Here is a 13,312-nt window from a genome sequence, read left to right on the forward strand (position 1 = left end):
TCCCACCCTCTCTTTCAAATAAATTAATTTGTTTTTAAGATATAAAGTTCAAAATCAGGGCAGGAAGACCATCATTCCACTTCTTACCATATCTGCATCCTGGTTACCTGTGTGAAAACAAGGAGCCCAAACTATCTTTTTGCGTATTTATCTTAAGTTATGCCCTCGGTCCTCAACTCTTGGACACAGTCTTCACATTTGAAGAAGATTAAAGTTGAAAGTATGTGAAAAAATAAACTGAGTCCTATTAAGAAACTCGCACAACCAGGTAAACTTCTGTTATGGCTGAGATGGAGAAAAGTGGAAGGTTTAGCATATACTTCTCAGGTAGTAGCAAGGGCAGAAATTGAAGAGGACACCTGGACCTTTCCCTTGATGACTGGATAAATGTTGGCACCATTAACTCTGCTTGAGAATTCAGCAAGAAAACTGGTTTCAGGAGATAGAATTGAGGGGAGGAGGATCAAAGTTCCATTTGGGAATTTAATTATAAGGTAGCTTTTAGATTTTTCCAGCACAGCTGTCAAGCAGGTAATTGAATAAATTAGTCTGGAACTCAGTAGAGCATTTGTCTATTTGTTTAAACCAGGATCAATATTTTGCAACATGTATATGATTAATGATATTAATATAAATTATTTGAAACCAGAATAAGTTTGAGGATAAAAGCCTGCTTCTTATAATTACTCCAGGACAACTCGTGGAAGCCGAGGTTATACGGGAACAGAAAACTGTTGGAAAGACAAAGGAGCAAACTCATTAAACATATTTAAAAGAAAGTGTATCGAGTGATTAACAAGAAATGTTAAGAAGGAAATACTGTAATGGACAGAGTGAGCAGTCTAAAGGTGAGGGAATTATGGATTTGATAATAGGATCAAACCATCGCTATCACCAATTTGGCATTAACCAGGCCTAGAATGCCTGCCAGCCACTGCCTGCTTTTCTCCCAGCAGTGTAACACTTGCCTAGGCCGATTCCTAAAGCTGGGGAAAAACCTTACCAGTTCTTTAGTTTACTGGGCCTATATCAAGAGGCCAAGAAATCCAGCAAAAAAGACTGATAAGATACTAAAAAGCAGATTGACTATTTTGTCTGAATCATAGTTTTGATAAGAACTAATTTGGCCTTGAAGGTTCTGCCTGACAGAGCAGAAATGGTGAAACCTCAGGCTTTCTATTGGGGCAACTCAAGGGCTTCCCTTTTAGGAATCAAGGCAAAGCTAAAAATAGACCGAACCAATCTCAATGCCCAATTGAAAGAAGGTGCTTTGCACATCCCTGTTGCAGTCAGGGGTAATTAAGTTCTCTCAGAAGCAAGATACCTTGGCCAAATGATATATAATTTTTCATATACAATTTCTGGCAACTATTCTAAAATTACCAGAGTTGCTGGTAAAACAGAACTAAATGACGGAAAGCTAAGAAGAAAATTGTGCAACAAAACATCCATATAATATATTGAGTTTGCAGTCATCCAAAGCAAGCGTGAAAACAGCTATGATTAATTTATTCAATGCTACAGCTTTGCTAAAAAAAAAGGGCATAAAAATATCACAAGAGAATTGGAATATATAACAGATAATCAAGCACAAGTTCTATGACTAAAGCAAAAAAAATCTAAAACTGACAAGTCAAACATACACATTTAGCCAAGAGAAGGGGCAACTAGAGAATCAAAAGCGAGAATGGTAGAGAATATCTTGAATTGGGGAGAAAAAATGGGAAAACAGAAAATAAAACATAAGAGACATATGAAAATTGGTAAGCCGATCCAATGTGTATTTGGAATGCTGTGTGGGTGGGAGAGGGAACTTTTTTGAAGGATGTTTGTAAGGCTACTGAATACATTCAGTCACAGGCCAAAGAGACAAGGGACTTCAAGAAGGTGTCTATAAAAAAAACCAAATCTAGGCACTGGAGAATCAAACCCATGAAAGCAAAGGTTAAAAAAAGTCTTAAAACCAATAGATAGAATATAGATTTTCAAAACACTAATGAATTGCCTACAGAAATGATTATTGGTAAGAGATGATGTATTCACATGCTAGGGCTGCTGAGACAAGATATTCACAGCCTAGACAACCTAAGGAAGCGGGCATTTATTTTCTTAGAGGCTCAAAGTCTGAAATTGAGGTGCAATGGGGCTACAAGCTCTTCTAAACTTCTTTCCTGGTGGATGACAGTAATCCCTGGGACTCTGTATCCTCCATCCTCATTTGGCACACTTTAGGATGACCCAAGTTCCAGAGGAGATCACAGCGTCAGACACTGGCTTGGAAGGCACAATTCGACTTGTAGCAGCAATTCAATGCCATCTTCAAAGAGATGAGAATAGACACTCACCTGAAAGGTATACTCAGTGAAAATGATGCAGCAAAATGGAGTAAAGATATGCAAAAACATGCAACTAAGCAAATACATTGACAGTACATGTGAAATAGAAGGGACCCTAAACCCCAACTTTTAGGAAGTAGAAAGTGACTCCAGAAGGAATACATATCATACATAAAAAGGAAAAAAAAGCAAGGGGTTGGCACATTTAAATTAATACTAATTGTATGTCACCATGATAAAATTGTGTCTTGTGGGGACTAAAATGCACAGTGACATACAAAACAAACAGAACAACACAGTAGCCCCAAAATTAGAAAGTAGGAAAAGAAAACAAACTATTCCAAAACACTTATGTTAAATGTAATTGAAAAGCAAACTTGGTTTTCTTCAACAAAACATGAATATATTTTGAAATATATAGAATAATCACTAATGTTTAAAGCCAATAAGTAAATTAGGACAAAAATGAAACAAAACTTTTATAAGAAAGAAAGAAGGAGAATGAAGATAATGTGAGGTTAAAATAAATATTAAAATAATAAAAATAAATTCAAATATATATTCATATTTGAGCCCAGATAGAGAATTTTTCAAATGATAGCTAAGGGCTGTACGAAAATGACCATTAGAGGTGGTTTGTAAGATACACACTTTAAGACTAGTGACACAGAAAGTTTAAAAGCATAGAAATTAAGTACACATACATACACTAATATTTGATAAAGTCAACTTTAAAGCAAAAAAATCACTAGAAATAAACCACTAAGTAATTCATTTAAAACAAAGAAATCAGATTCCGCACTTAGCAATCGTCTACAGCCCCTAATACATACAGAAAACCCATCAGAGAAATAAAAGTAGACATAGAGGACAATTTTTTAAAAGATTTATTGATTTTATTGAAAAGGCAGATGCACAGAGAGGAGGAGAACCAGAGAGGAAGATCTTCCATCCGATGATTCACTCCCCAGGTGTCAGTAATGGCTGGAGCTGAGCCAATCCAAAGCCAGAAGCCCGGAACCTCTTCTGGGTCTGTAAAGCGGGTACAGGGTCCCAAGGCTTTGGGCTGGCCTTGACTGCTTTCAGAGGCCACAAGCAGGGAGCTGGATGGGAAGTGGAGTTGCCGGGATTAGAACCGGTGCCCATATGGGATCCCGGGTGCGTTCAAAGCGAGGACCTTAACCGCTATGCTATTGCACCGTGCCCGAGGACAATTTTACTGGTAATTTTCAGTAATGACTAAAATAAGCACTCAAAACTGAGTGGCTATAGAGAATGAGGCAGCATGATAAACATACCTTCCCTCATCGGAACATACAAAACATGGCCCAGTGTGATTCCACAATACACACTGTTATCCATTGAATACGGAACATGCACCAACGTTGACTACACACTAGACAAAAAGAAAACGTAAGGAAGAGGAGCAGAGGTGTGGAGCTGCTTGTCCTTCATTCATGCCAAACTTGCTTCAAGCAAACGTGATGAGGTCAAGAGCCTGGGCGGAAAATAAACAACAACAACAAAAAACACACACAATCACCAGCAACAAACTATCACGTGGCCCATCTTTTTTTCTAATTAGCATGTATAAATAGGATGATTTATGACTCAGAAAGTTCTAGAAAGTGAAACTTTTCCTTAAGAGCAATTCTCTCCTGTGGGGAGGGGTGGGAAATAGAAAATTCATTTTGTTACTATTGAAAATATAGTCCTACAGGGGCGTGTATGTTGATTAGTGCTTTTCAAACACCATTCTGGTACATTTTCTGCTTTACTTAGAAAGTAAGCACTTTCAAGGAGTTTTTCTCTAAATGAATAATTTTTAGAAGCAGAAAATAAATTATTGACATGATCCTGTGTGAGCACTTTGGAAATACTGCTGTGCTTTTTCAGGTATTCTAGAAAGAAAAGAACAGCTTTTTATTTTTTTGCTTCTCCTGTTTCAATAGCTCTTTTTATCTGCAAATACAGTATTCATACTTAAGTAAAAGATAAATGACTACTTAACAGTACATTGCTAAGTTTTAGTACATTTTAGAATGAAAGTAAGCATATGTCAAAAATTATTCATTTTTTTCTGAATTTAACAAAAATGAAAGTTGGTTTGCCCCATACTTAACAATTAAATAACAGTCTAAAATAAGAGTTGACATTAAAAGGTACTCTGAAGTACCTCCTTTAACCTCAAGCATTCTGAACATGTTTCTCTACTTCTACTACAACTGAACTTATGAAGGAAACTTTTCTGATTGGAACAATAAATACATTACATTTCTATTTGCAAAAAATAAAAAAATCTACATTTCTACTTCTCCTGTGTGACCAACATTAGAAAAATATACTCCAAAGAATCCAGGATCCTCAAGTCATCATGGAATCTCTTCCTTGCAGTCTCCCTGATTTTGAACATTATATTGCAAGGAACATTTTTTGGACCACATAATATTGAAAACTATTTTTGTCCCATTCTTGGAAGTCACAGGGCAGGGTCTGTTTTATGACAGAATTTAGTCAAGAGCTTAGTTTGCTCAACATCTTCCAGGAAGAGATGGTCTAGAAGCAAGGTGGAAACATGCACTTATCTCTTTCCTGCTGTTCTAACCTCCTCTCTCTCCTTCTCATCTTGATAACAAGTCCAACATATTCCTAGCAGGAGACAAAGCATCAACCTGAAAATACCTCTGATGAAAATGTCCATAAGGTGGCCAACTGATTCCAAGACAATCACTTTGGAAAGGGTGGACATCTACGAAAAAAGCAAGACATTGCAATGTGTTTGCCTTACATGCAGAAGGAACTGGTGTACGAAAAGGCACCAGTGAAGAAGGACAGAATTGGAGGACTATTGCAAGACATCCCAGCAAAGGCAAAACTATGGAGACAATAAAAATATCAGTGGTTTTCAAGGGTCAGGGAGATGCAGGAACGAAGAGATTGGGCACAGCAGATTTTTATCACAATGGGACTACTCTGTGTAATACTAGAAAGCTGGATGCATGTCATTATGCATTTGTCCAAATTCATAGACTGTGCAATATCAAGATTGAGCCCTACTGTCAACTTGGCACTTTAGATAATAATGCAGCAATGTAGGCAGATGAGTAATAATAAATGTACCACATGGGCAAGATATCCTGGGGGATGCTGGGCTTGTGTGGGGACATGGAGCATACGGGAACTCCTTGTGCAGTCTGTCTATACACATTTTTTTCTATGAATTTAAATTAGCTCCAAAAATTAAAACTAATTGAAGGGGGGAAAAAAGGAAAAAAGAATGTCTGCTTTTGTCCTCATTGCCACATTCACCTAACAGTGACAAGGGTGAAGACTGGGTATTAAGCAAAGGAAGTAATGGGCTATTGTCACCTGCCACCAGCTTTTAGACAGCCTGTCAATCAAAGTCAGTTTTGTGCTGTTGTTAAAATGAGCAGCACAGTTTCCTGTAGTAGAGTTGGTAAAGTGGTATCTGAAATTGCACTCACTCCTTTTATAACCCTGCCTTACCAGCTATATTTGCAGTTCTCATTTTTCTCTGTCTTTTGCTAAGTAATATCGGATTTATTTTGGTCTATGGTTTCTTACTCCTCTTATAATATAGATCAAAAATAAGAATCAATTTCAAAATGGAGAGGCAGCCTGAGAAATAGGTTTCAAGCATAAATTTTGAGAACATGGCCCTATTACCTTAGCTAGATGATAGCAGTATTTCCCATGGGGATGGGGATTATTAGTTCTGATGTTTCCATACTTGTAACTGGAATTGAACCAGGCAGTGGATGCTTAGCAGTGGGGACGTTAGGGGTCTTACTGTTAGAGGAGATGATTTTAGATAAGGCAGGATGCAAGGGTGAATGATTCACATGAAAATGGGTTACATAGGCAGACTTTGGTATGAACTCAAGGTTAGTTTAACACGCAGATGGTGACATCTGGAAGTATTTAAAGTTACATGGAAATACAAGGGTTAGTATGCATATGGATATTTTCTTGCTGTCAGTGCATTGGCTTTGGATCAACCAGGTAGGGATGAGAACATCTTGTACCAGATCATGGGTTTTAATTTTGATTTCCTGTAAAACCCAACCCAACCCAACCCAACCCAAACCAAAGCCCAAACTAAAAACAAAACAGGACTGCTTGCAGAAATGGATGATTCTAGTGCAAAGGCTGATAATACACTAGCTAAGCATTGAGCAGCTTGTAGAACCAGAAAGCAAAAAAGACTAAAAGTACAGCAAAACGACAACAAAAAAAAGGCAGAACAAAAAATTTAGTATGGGAATATAATGCAAACTTTTAAGTTTCAATGGATGTTTACTGGTAAAAGTGACCTAAGAAGTGAACAAATAGGAGAAAGAAGACCAACCTTCTAAGCAGGTTTCCTGTTGTTCTCGAGACTCTTTCCTAAACGAGGTGAACACGATTACCGTCCCATGGGCATGGGCCCTGTTTTTACCCCCAGAGAACAGTATGGAAAGTGGGAGGGAAAGAATAATCCCGTGCTACGATTTCAATGTACTTTAGATGTGCTCTTCAAAGTTGCATGTTCTACAAAATTTAGTCCCTAGTATGGTGGTGTTGAGTTGGTAGAAGCCTTAAGAGAATGTGCCCACATCGGGTTAACTGGTCAAGGGACACAAGCAGAATTGTGACTTTTGCAGGACAAAGCTAGTTCTTGTGAAAGTGGGTTAGTACAGAGTGAGAACACTTCTTACCCTCTGTCCCTTCTGTACCTGGTTTTTTTTTTTCCTTTCTCTACAGTATTGTGACATGGCTCACAACCATCATGGAACACTAAGCATCATGATCATGAGCTGAGCAAACTCTTTACAAGGTAGCAGCCTCAGGTACTTTGCTATCATAATAAAAAACGAACTGAAATAGTTTTCAGATGCAGAAACCCGACAAACCTAACTATGCTGAGTCTCTGAGGTCGACAGCAGCAGGGAGCAGTTGTGTTGATAATATGAACGGTGGATGTGATGTGATGAAAATGTCTCCATTTTTGTGATCTTCCTCTCCAAAATGTATGACGCTAGTTGTTATCATAAAAAAAATACGAGTGGATAGCCAGGAATCTTCAGAAGTGTCAAGGTCATCCAAATAAATTAAAGCCTGGGAAATGAAAGCAGCCAAGAGAATCCCAAAAAGACTTAATGACTAAAAATAAAATTTGATATCCTGTATGAGATCCTGAAATGGAAGAAGGGCAAGGTGAGAGAAACCTGTACAGAGTGTCAGCTTTAGTTAATACTGATGTAGCAACGTTGATTCATGAATATAATAAATGTTTGCTGTTAGTTGTTCATAAGAGAAATTGTATATGTAATGGAGTACCTGTAGTATCTTCACAGTTTTTCTACAAATAGTTGTTCTAAAATAAAAAGTGCACTTTGAAAATTATAGCAGTGGGGAACTCAGGGGGAACTACAAGGGAGCGTGCCTAACTGTAATTATGGGTTATGCCTATTGAAAGGCAAGTAAACTTTGGGGCTAGACGGTGACTCTTATGATAAAATGACTTCAAAACCACAGAGAATGGCCATAAGAAAATAATCAAGAATGTTATCTGGAAAATAAACTTTTGTAGTTGAGATTATTTATGATGCAACACAATACCACTATTAAAGCTAAGATACATTCTCAGGAGGTATGGACACAAATGATGAAGCGTTCCAAATGGATTTTCCTATGATGAAGAAACCTGCTTGGAAAGAAAATTGTTCCCAAGTCTGTTCCTGCTGGGTGAATGAAAATCTATTTGCCCATCCTATTGAGCGTATTTTTATTGAGCAACAAAAGGAGAGTGACATCTTGGAGGATGGAGTGGACCTGGGAATAGTTGCCATTCCTTGGAAATGTGAGACAATAGACAACAAAACTGAACCAAGAATCAAGGGATCAGACAGATACGGTGCACGATTTTGTAGCAAAGAGAGTTAAAAAAGAGGAGATGTGAAATAGGGAAGAATAACAACTAGGGGAAATGAGAGAAGGAAGAGCTGTTGAATTTTCAGAAATCATGTGAATTAAAAAATCTCAGGGTCTCGAATTACAGAATTGGACAATTGTCTGTTTTTATTCCCTCACCACTGTGTTGCTCCACAACAGCGCTAGGAAATTTTGTAAACATTGTTTATTTTTTTTTTTTCATCCAAGCATTAGGAATAATAAGGATGCCTACTTTACACGGCCATTGTGATTATTAATTAGTATTGGGTCTTATTTTAAAAAGCATTATGTGTTTTCATTTGTGTAAAAGGAAGAGATCTTCCATTGACTGGTTTACTCCCCAAATACTCTCAACAGCTGGGGTTGGGCCTTGCCAGGAATCTGAAATATAATGCTAGAAACTCATGTAGTTAGGGCAGTACTCCTTCCTTTCAGCGAGTGAATTAACTGGAAATTGGATTGAAAGCAGCGTGTCTGGGACTGGAACTAGTCACTCTGGGGCTGGGATGTGGCTGTTACCAAGCCGTGGCTTAACTGCTGGGCTTTTGGGATGTTCATTTCAATGCTGTTTTTCTGGATGGATTCCATGAGATTACTATATCCACTGCGGAGTTTTTCACTTCCTCTTAGTCTTCTCTACCTGCTAATATGCAAATTTAGTTCCAATTTTCACAGTTAACTATTGATTGGTTTTCTGATTGTTGCAGTAACAATTCAAATCATCACATAGTGTTCTAATCCACTTTTTCAATTAGAATAATTCTGTTAAAGCATTTGCAGAGTAATACACATGGAATTCAAATGTGATTATGAAGTTTCTGGACAAAGGTTATTTTTTTTTCTTTCTTTGAGGAAATAGGTAAGCCATAAAACCAACAAAACAAAACATTTTTGTGTGTGTGTATTTAATTCTACTTTTAAGTGTGATGTGCCTTGGAGAGAGAATTTTATAAGAATAAATATGATCTTTTTGCCCTCTATAGCATAAAAGCAGAAAGATGAATTTTAAACCTCAGAGCTGAAGTTTAAGACATGTGCCCTCTCCTAACATAATAGGTATTTTTTTTTCCTTTGAGTTCCCTAAAAGCTGAACTGAGATAACATCTTAGGTGAAGTAGCTGAAATAATCCATTGGCGAAGTTGTTGATAATTGGCGTACACAGGAAAGGAAGAATGAAAGAAAGAAAAACCAATATAATGGCGCATTATGAAGTGGACCATCATAGACGTTGAACATAATTCTATTCCGTGAGAACCTTATAGCAGCACTGTGAAATGGATCTCAGACTATACACTCAAGTACAGAAGAATGCAGTGATCTGCTATTCCCACACTTAAACTTCTGAATTGTACATGTGTGAGGAGCAGGTGAAGTGTCCTATTCTTGGCATCAGTGCCAGAGTATGTAGTGCACAGAAAGGGTCTAGGATAGGGCTTTGTTGAACCCATGCAAATCTCAATAAAACCAGCATGCATTGCTTGAGCCGTACAAGTGATCAGGAAAGCAATGGGTGAATGAAAGGGGTGTATGAGGATAGTAACCAGCATCATTTTCTTCTGGCCTTTTATTGATTAATTGCATCTTGTTTTAACCCAGCAATTAACTCTGGGAACCCTAGCATTCAGCAAACACTGGTTTAAATATTTGAACAACATTCAGATTTTTAAGCACAGAATCCATTTTGATGAAATGATGTCTTCTACAACTCTCTTAACCAGATAAAAATGTAGATGCATGAAGTGAATTGAGGCGCAAAGCCCCATAAGTCAGTCAGAATCACAAAGAACCTTGAATTCTATAAAATAAAATATGTATTTGGCCAATAATGGAAAATTCTCAGTTCTTGTGCACAGCAGAGGAAAGAAATGAAAAAAACCACAATGCAGTAATACCTCATACCATCACAAATAATAAAGAGTAATAGTGGCAAGTGTTGAAGGTGTACAGCAATTACAATTCTCGTGCACCATGATTGTGAATGTAAATTTCTACAACCATGTTGGAAAACAGATACTTCAGGAATTTTATTTCAAAGTTCTAGCTATACCTGACTGATGATCCAACAGTTCCACCATTAGATATTTGCCACTTTGAAATGGCTGGATATGTCCACCCAAAGGACACAAATGCTCATTGCAGCATTGCCAAACTAGAAACAACCAAAATGCCCACCTATTATAGACTGGAATAACCAATCATAGAATAGTGGTACACTAGAAATCTGTACTTTAATTAGGATGAGCAAATTACAACCAAACCCAAAAATATGGATGGATTTCTTAGCTAAACTTTTGGGCCAGATGTGAAAGATGCATATTTCAGTAGTCCTTAAAAATAAAGTTGAAAAGTAATCTCCACTATTAACAATCAAAATAAAAAGTAAGTTTGGAAAACTATGACAGCTGGAGAGCATATGATGCTGGTAATTTTCCGCATCTTCATTTGGCTGGTGGCACACGCATATGCTCTTGTTAAAATTAAACTACACACCTTTGTTTATCACTGACACACACGTGCATGCATGAACATGAACATGTTTACTCAAGAGCTGTGTACAAGTCTTGAACATCACTGTGATTGATGATTTATATGTACCTGAAATTGAAAAATGTCTCAACAAAAATGTACAATCTGAAATAACCATTCTGAGAAATTCAGATTGGTTTTAAATAGAGTATTTTTGATATATGGATAGAAGACAGTTCATGCAGTAATTTCAGCTATTAAATGTTGCTCTATCACATTCATTTTTTTCCCAAGCCCTATACTGGATACTTAAGATGGTTTAAAACGAAGTAGATGAAACAAAATCTGTTGATAGAGTTTAGAGATCTATTGAAGAGTCAGGAAAAGCAAAAAGCACTCAATATCATACAAAGACACAAAGAAAGCATTGTAAGAGTTTATAAAAATAACAAGTCTTTTACATCTAGGAGAATCAAAGAGGATTTTACGCTGGGAGAATTTTGCGTTCTTTCTCGTCAAAATGGGCTTGCCTTTAGCCTTGTGGAGTTGAGTGGGTAAGACCAGCTAGAGATCATACTGAGCCAGGAAAAAGACTACATGGAAAAGTGAGTCACCTTGTCTGGAGTTCCAGAGCTCTGGAGTGAGTAGATCTATCATTTGCTTAACATGAGTAGATTCATTTGTTAATTCCACAAATGTTTATTAAATTCTTCCCATGGGCTAAAACTTGGAATATATCTGAGAACAACTTTTCCACTCCCTCTCCCCTTGCAGGCATGTTAAAGCCTAAGCAAAGACAAATAAGTGAGGGCAGATTAGGATGGCAGGGAGGCAGGGCCTGATACCGGGAGAACTCAAAAGATCCATGTGAGTTGTATTCTGAAAAGGATCCTCAGGAGAAACGTCAGGCCGAGTTAAATCTGAAAAATGAAAGGAGTTCAAAGCCATACTGCAGCTTGGATGCCAGGCTTGTTGAAGAAGTTAGTTTGCTTGCCTGAATGTCGGAGGAAAGAAATGATACATTTCAAACCATTTTTTTAAAGCTACTTAACCTTGTTGCTGCACTCGATGTTTGCAAGAGGATGATTTAAAAAGTTGTGCAGAGCAGCTGGCATATTTCAGAGGAGAGATAGTTGAAGTCTGAACAAGTTTGACTAAGAAACTTTAAAGAACAGGATAAGTCTAAGGGGAAAGGAAACAACAGTTTGTGCAGCTATGGCTGCATAAAATGAAACTAAGTAAAACATCTCAACAATCTAGCACCAGACAAGCAGATGCCAAATTTCCATCTCCAGCAGACAAGAAGAAGCACCTATCCCAAGTGACAGGCTTCCTTTTGAACACCTTTCAATTGAACTCTGATCTTAGTTGATGTAGACCAAAGTTGAGTTCCCAAATGCCTCCCATTTTGTCATTTCCTCAGGCAGGTGCACATGTCACATTAGATCCCTTCTTACACAGCATGGTTGTTTATCCCAGTTTCCCCTGTTGTCCAGTATACTTACCAATGACACAGTGTTTCACTTTATATATGCATTTTATGTTCTGTTTTTCGTTGGTCTGTTATTTATTAGGAGAAAGCTACTAGTTGAATATGAGAACCCTGAAATCAGATAGACCAGGATTTGAACATGCATTCGTCATTTTCTGTCTAAATATTTGGAAAGATTTGTTATGCGGCAAGGTTTAACTATCTCTGGGTCTCGGCTATATTAAATGACAAAGTAGAATAATGATACAACTTACCAAAGAGGTTCTTGTGCTGAGATGATGTCCTTAGAAGATGGATAGATTTTTTCTGGGATGAAAAGAAGCACCCAGTAGGTATTAACAGCTGTTGTCATCATTTTATTTTTGCCACCCTTTCCCTGGAGCCCTTTCACAGTTTGGAGTTCATTTTGAGCTATGATGACTTCTTCATACTCCAAAGAAGTGCTCTTTTTCTGGTGCCAGTACTCAACCAGTGTGGGCATTTTTCCTGGCAACAGGTGCTGTAAGAGGTACTCTTCATAACCATTCATTCTCTTGGGTTGATACAAGCACTGAACTCACCACAAGCAGTATAGAAGTGACCACTCTCCCCTTGACTCTCTCCTATTATGAAAAAGGGACAGAAAAACATGAGACAGTTATAATCATATGCAACAAGCTACAGAGTGAGAACTCACAGATGTATAAGGAAACGTGCACCTTTCCATTGTAACAATCTGAATCTTGAGTGAAAAAATTTACCTTTCCTTTAGTTCTGAAATCGTAATCTATGATTTCAAATATGAGTGTTCTGATTCTCTTCCTGCTGCCACTCTACTGGGACAACCTCAACGCAAACATCCAAAAACAGAACTGAATTATTCTATGGATTTTTGCCCTGCTTCAGAAGTCAAAAAAAAAAAAACATGCAAAAATCCTCTTTGGCCTTACATAAATTGCACTGTTGGTTTGAGCTGCACACACAGATCTATGAAGTTGTATGGCGTGTGTATCGTGACAATAGTGTTACTACAATTTCCCTTTCCGAATGTCCTTCTACAGATGGCTTCAGTACCAAATACTT

This window comes from Ochotona curzoniae, unplaced genomic scaffold, assembly GCF_017591425.1.
Source record: "Ochotona curzoniae isolate NIBS_2020 unplaced genomic scaffold, NIBS_Ocur_1.0 scaffold_461, whole genome shotgun sequence".
Taxonomy (NCBI): domain Eukaryota; kingdom Metazoa; phylum Chordata; class Mammalia; order Lagomorpha; family Ochotonidae; genus Ochotona; species Ochotona curzoniae.